The sequence below is a fragment of the Monodon monoceros genome, unplaced genomic scaffold (assembly GCF_005190385.1).
Source record: "Monodon monoceros isolate NGI ecotype Baffin Bay Population unplaced genomic scaffold, NGI_Narwhal_1 Super_Scaffold_18, whole genome shotgun sequence".
In the NCBI taxonomy this organism is placed as follows: domain Eukaryota; kingdom Metazoa; phylum Chordata; class Mammalia; order Artiodactyla; family Monodontidae; genus Monodon; species Monodon monoceros.
Window position 1 is genome coordinate 47,268,654 of NW_021703774.1, and position 5,730 is coordinate 47,274,383.

At 53.8% G+C, this 5,730-nt stretch overlaps 1 pseudogene; it reads right to left on the bottom strand.

The window, feature by feature from the left end:
• Window positions 1-1,166: 1,166 nt before the first annotated feature.
• Window positions 1,167-5,730, bottom strand: part of LOC114897844 — a 38,414-nt pseudogene continuing 33,850 nt past the window's right edge.

Below are 5,730 nucleotides of genomic sequence, written 5' to 3' on the forward strand. Positions count from 1 at the left end.
CCATCATTCTCTCCTGGGCACGGGCACAAAGCAAAGAGGCTCAGAGAACTGGGTGTTCATCCCTGGAAAAGGACATGCAACTCACCCTCTCGTAGGGAGACCCAAAGCCGGTCAAAAAGCAAGTCACTCTAAATAGACCGGCTTCTCCTCCGCACTCCCCTTCCTCCGAGGCCCAGTTCCCGGCTCTCTCCCAGGATAGGGTCCGCTCGCTAGCCCATCCGCCTGGTCGACCCGAGGCTCCAGAAACACCCCAGCCTAACCTGCACCAATCCCGGGACGCTTCCAACGGCGCACACAGCTTCCTTCCCAGAAACTTCGCTGGAAGCTTAGCCCCTGCTCAAGCGAGCCTTCCCCAGGAGTGCCCCCCGACCCCCGCAGAGAACTTCCCGGCGGCGGGGACTGTCAGAGCCCCGGCTGCCGGCCGGCACCCCCTCCTCCGAGCTTGGCTGCGCTCCCCTGGCAGCACGAGGCTCCCTCGCTGCCGGCTGAGCGAACACGCAAGCACGAACGAGGTGCCAGCCCCGGACGCCCTGACAAGGAGCACACCCCTCACACCCCAAAACGCCCACCGCGCGGGGGCTTTCTCACGCCTGGGAAACGAACACGGAAGTTGCAAAGAAAAGGGCAGCGCGTGGAGAGGAAGAACCGGCTCAGGGGAAGGTTTGGGCAAACTAGGAATCTCCACGGTCCATGCAACGCCAACAGGTAGCAGCACCGGGGACACGGAGCTGGGCGCCCGGCGCCGGGGAGGGTAGCACAGCCCCAAAGACTGCGGGCGCCAGGGCGCAGACGACCATTTCCTGGGTAGCAAGAACCGGGGCTTACCTTGAATTAACGCAGAGTCCCGCGCTCGGCTGAATGAGGAGAGTGTGCTAGTATTCCCGAGACATCACTGAATTATTTTCAAAGGGCACACGGGGAGCGGAAGGGGCACGGGGAGAGGGGGCAGGAGAGATGGTGAAATTGTAGGGGGAAGGAGGAATCAGGAAAAAAGAAGAGGGGGGCGGGCGGGAAGGCAGGAGGAGGGAAAGGAGAGAAACAGAGAATAAAATGAATAAAAGAGACGGGAGACAGTTCGCGGGGAAAAATCTGTCTCCTGCCCACACAGTGGAAAAGAAATGTCTGACAATCAGAACGAGAACTCGCACACATGCCCCCCAGAGGGGTCAGACGGAGACGAGAAGACGGGCGCTGTACCCAAACAGAGAAAGAAATAGCAGTCGGGCCGGGCAGCACCGCGAGGCGGGAGAGTGCGGAGAGGGACGCCGGCGGGAGCGCGCACACGGGCTGCGGGCGGGGCCGGGGGCTGGGTCGCGGGCGGGCGGGCGGGGCTCGCTGTGGTAAAAGGGCCTGGAGGCGAGAAATTTCGGTCGGGGTTTCTGTGGAAAAGTTCAGTGACCTCAGACTTCCACGGGCGACTTCCACTCGAGAACACCGTCCCCGTTTGTGGGTAGGAGCGGCACCTCCCAAGGTTCCGCCGGTGGACCTCACCGCGGCCCCAGGGTCCTGGCCGTTTGCCTCGCTGGCCCGGGAACCTTGATGGAAGAGCGTGATTCCCCCTGACGGGAAACAGAAGCGAATGGACGCTTTACGGATCAAGTTGAGGGAGAGAGGGAAGTGTGGGAGGACCGGTACCTGAGCCAGATGCTGCCCAAGGAAAGGGGACCCCAGCCCGAGTGGGGAGCATCTCTGATGCCTCTGGGGGGACGTAAAGGCTCTCCGAGGGTGGCCAGGGGCCAGAAGCGAGACTCTGTTCCCCAGGGGTAGTTCAGGGGCACAAAAAATTAACAACCCTAAAAACAGTCGGACTGGCATATCTCCAAGGCTTTCTAGACTTGAATCCCTCAGAGGGCTCCCTCTCCCCCCATTTCTCTGGCTCTTTGCCTATCTTTTCCTGGATAGTAGCAGAAAGGCCTCCCAGAGCCCTTGCTGGTGAAGACCTCAGGTCCCACCAGCCTACCTCTTCAATCCATGTAGGTCCCCAGAGGGGCTTTGCCAGGTGGCTATACTCAGCTGCCCACCTTCCACCAAAAACTCACAATCAGAGGGCACAGGGCCCCAGAGAGAGAAAGGAGAGGCAGTAGGACTGAAAGGGCCAAGAAGAGAAACAGAAAGGAAGAAGAGAAGGAGGAGAAAGAGAAAGAAAGGAGAGCATTCTCTCCCCTGTAGCTCTGGTTCCTTAGGCCTGGTCTTGGCACAGAAAGATGGGGCAGGTTTTCTGAAGACTTCCTTTGGGGGTTGCCAGAGTTGAATGAAGACATTCAGCCTTTCCTACTTAGCTGTGAGCTATGGCTAAGAGCAGGGATTTTATTTAGTCAACTTTGTATGCTCTACACCCACCTACCCAGGGCCTGGCACATCTCAGAAAACATGCATTGACAGGAACTAAATGATCACAAGGCCAAAGGCTCCTCTCCCCTTCCTCTTAGCTTGGGATGGGGAAAGGAAGTGAAGACCAAGAGCAGTGCAGCCTTCTTAGCTACTGCCTACTTCACCACACCCCCAAGAGGCCTGGTTGGGAGATTCTAGAACCTCAGCCCCAGCATCAAGTAAGTCCTAAAAATTATCAACCCTGAAAAGAAGTGAGTCTGGTCTCTATGAAATAGACTTTGGAAAACCAGGCCTTTAGCGTTGATATTGAAAACTGCTCCAGCTGGGCATTAGGGGGGAAAAAATCAGGGCTTTACGTCAGTTTTTTAGAGGCTGACAGATTTTTGGGAAGTCTTACAGATCTGGTTTCCCTCATGAAGAATTTTTTTTTTTCAGTTCAAGCATCAGTGGGAGCCACACTCATAGAGGAGATCATGGGCCCTGCACAAAGGGAGGGTCAGAATCCTAGGTCCTGGGGAATTAACAGCCCTCCCCTCAAGGGAGAAGAAACACAGAGTGGGGAGGACACAGGGAGAGATTTTCCCACTTTAGAAAACTAACCTCAGAATCTATTGAATCTATTAGAGGGAAGGAGAATGACTCCATTAACCCCAAAGTGGACTCTTCATGCCCCCACCGCACCCCAACATATGTACACACAGACACAAGGCAGTTACCAGCCGCTGAAGCCCTTCTTCCATCAGCCCATAAGCAGGAACAGTCACACTACAATGTTTGGGTTTCTTTTTATAATGAAAAAGTTTAAAGAGCTGGGATACCAGAAGGCTGATGGTTTTCCTGGCTTGGAATCTCCTTAAGAGAAGAGCAGCCACACTCACTCCCCTCAACCATCAAAACAAACAACAATTGTGCCCACAAACAAGACTCTCCTTGACAGACCATTCTTATTGCTGGGAGTGGGCCATGCCTACCAACCGCATGACCCCACGACAGATTCCCTTTACCTATCCGAAGAGGCATCACAATCCCAGATGCCCCAGTACAACCCCACTGACACACCTGCCATTTTATTTCTTGCCTCTCTGGCTACATGTAGCAACTAATTCGAACAATATGGTGCCCTTTCAGACATAACAAAACATTGGTTTTGGTTCTTCTTTCATTTGAATGAGTTGTGGCTGTTGTCCAGTGCCTTTTGCTGGAGGAGGTGGGGGCAGTAGGCTGGGATGCAGGGATTCAGTTCAGCACACAGGGCCTGTGTCTCTCCAACTCTTCACCCCAGCAGATGCACCTCCTCCCCACTCCCAGGCCTCTACTCTACTCAGTGAGGCGGGGCAGGAAGGGCTCAGTGCTCAAGGCACCACTGTCCTCTCTTGAGCCAGACCATCAAGGGAGCACCTAGGCCTGCCCCGGCACAGACCTATGCTCCATACTGCGTCCTGCGCCCCCTAGAGGGACTTCGTACTGGGGCCCTGGCTTCAAAGACCCTGGTTTAATAATTCAGCCTGCTTGAATGCCATTTGGTAGCCATGGCAACCAGTTCCCTGACATCTAGTTGTAGGAAGGAATGTGGTTAGACGGGGAAAAGAAAGGGAGAAAAATGAGGAAAAGGTAAAGGGGAAAGGAAAAGAAAGAAACCCAGCTCAGATTTCATCTAAACTTCCCTTGCTTTCACTCCACGCAGCAATCCCAACAGTGTGCTGCCCAGGAATCTAGCTGTCTGCGCCTCTCCCTAGCTCTCGTCCCTTTTTTCTGACTCCTCTCTCTCCCCATCTTGTCCATCTCTAGCTCTTTCTCTCTCAAACCTACTGGAAACCATGAGATCTAGGTTTCTTACTCAGCATTTTAACTGAACACATTTGTGACTCTGGCAATGCCTTTCTGTGTCTCCGTTTCCTTATCTATAAAATGAGGGGATTTTAGATGTTCTCTATGGCTTCTTCCAGCTCTGACAATCCACGATTCTCTGGTCCTCTCTCTATTCCTTTCATCTCTCCACCTTCCAGCCTTTCATCTCTGTCCAGCTGTCTCTGTCTCTATCTCTCTGCCACTTTTTTTCCTATGTTTCTCCATCTTTTTCTCCTCTGCTTATTCTCTCTCTCTCTCTCTCTCTCTCTCTCCCCACCCCCTCATGAATACCGTTTGCCATCAGGTTTCACCTGTGAGGCAGTTTTTTTTTAAATAACATTCCATTCCCACTTGCTGGAAAGTATCCCATCACCTCCCTTTACCCAGCTAATTCCCCCTCATCTTTCAGGTTGCAGATCAGACATCAGCTCCTCTAAGAAGCCTCCACACCCCCCTTATCAGCCCCCATAGTGCCCTGGATTGACCCCATTGTACCTTTTCTCACCATATTGTTGGTACCTCAGCTGCCATGTGAGCTCACCAGGGGCAAAAATAACGCCTCCTTCATTGCTGTACCCCCAGTGGCTGCCATTTGGGGGGCACATAAGAAGTAGTGGTTGAATGAAAGGGTAAATCACCTCAAACCAAGGGTTTCTGAATCACTGCTCATTAAAGACTCAAGGCACACCCCAGAAATGACATGAGGAAGCCGCAGTGGGAGCCCATTTGAGTCCCAGCCTACCCCATACTACAAGCACGGGGTGAAGGAGACCTCCTCCCCAGACTGTTCTGATGAGATGGGCAGCCAAGAGCAAGGGTCCCTTTCAGACATTTTGGTGGGACGATCCAGAATGGAAATAGGTCCTGGAGGGATTGAGAATAGACTCCAGAGGGAATGGGGAAAGTGAACACCTCCAAGTGGGAGATTCCCTTCTGCCCATCTCTGAGGTTGCTCAGGCACCATTTGGGTGAACTCAAAAGGTAACTGTACCTGTGCAGAAATGGGAGCTCCCTTCAAGGTGTCAGAGCTTCAGGCAACCACCTGACACCAGATATCTTGCAGCCTTTCAGCCTAACTGCTTTCTTCTGGGAGCAGGGCCATGAGGAAAGCAGACAGAGGCTGGGATGATGCTGCTAGAGACACATGGGCCAGCAACAGAGGAGGCAGGGAGGGTATGCGCAGTGTTTCAGGCCCCTGAGGGGAGACACCAGGGTGGGTTCCTGTTATCCAGGAAGTGCCTACTTTAAAAAGAGAAAAGAGGGCTTCCCTGGTGGCGCAGTGCTTGGGAGTCCGCCTGCCGATGCAGGGGATGCAGGTTTGTGCCCCGGTCCGGGAGGATCCCACATGCCACGGAGTGGCAGGGCCCGTGAGCCATGGCCGCTGAGCCTGTGCGTCCGGAGCCTGTGCTCCGCAACAGGAGAGGCCACAGCGGTGAGAGGCCCGCGTACAAAAAAGAAGATGACTATCAAAAGAATATGTTCTTTTCTCTCTCTCTCTCTTTTTTTTTTTTTTTTTTTTTTTGCGGTACGCGGGCCTCTCACGGGCCCAGC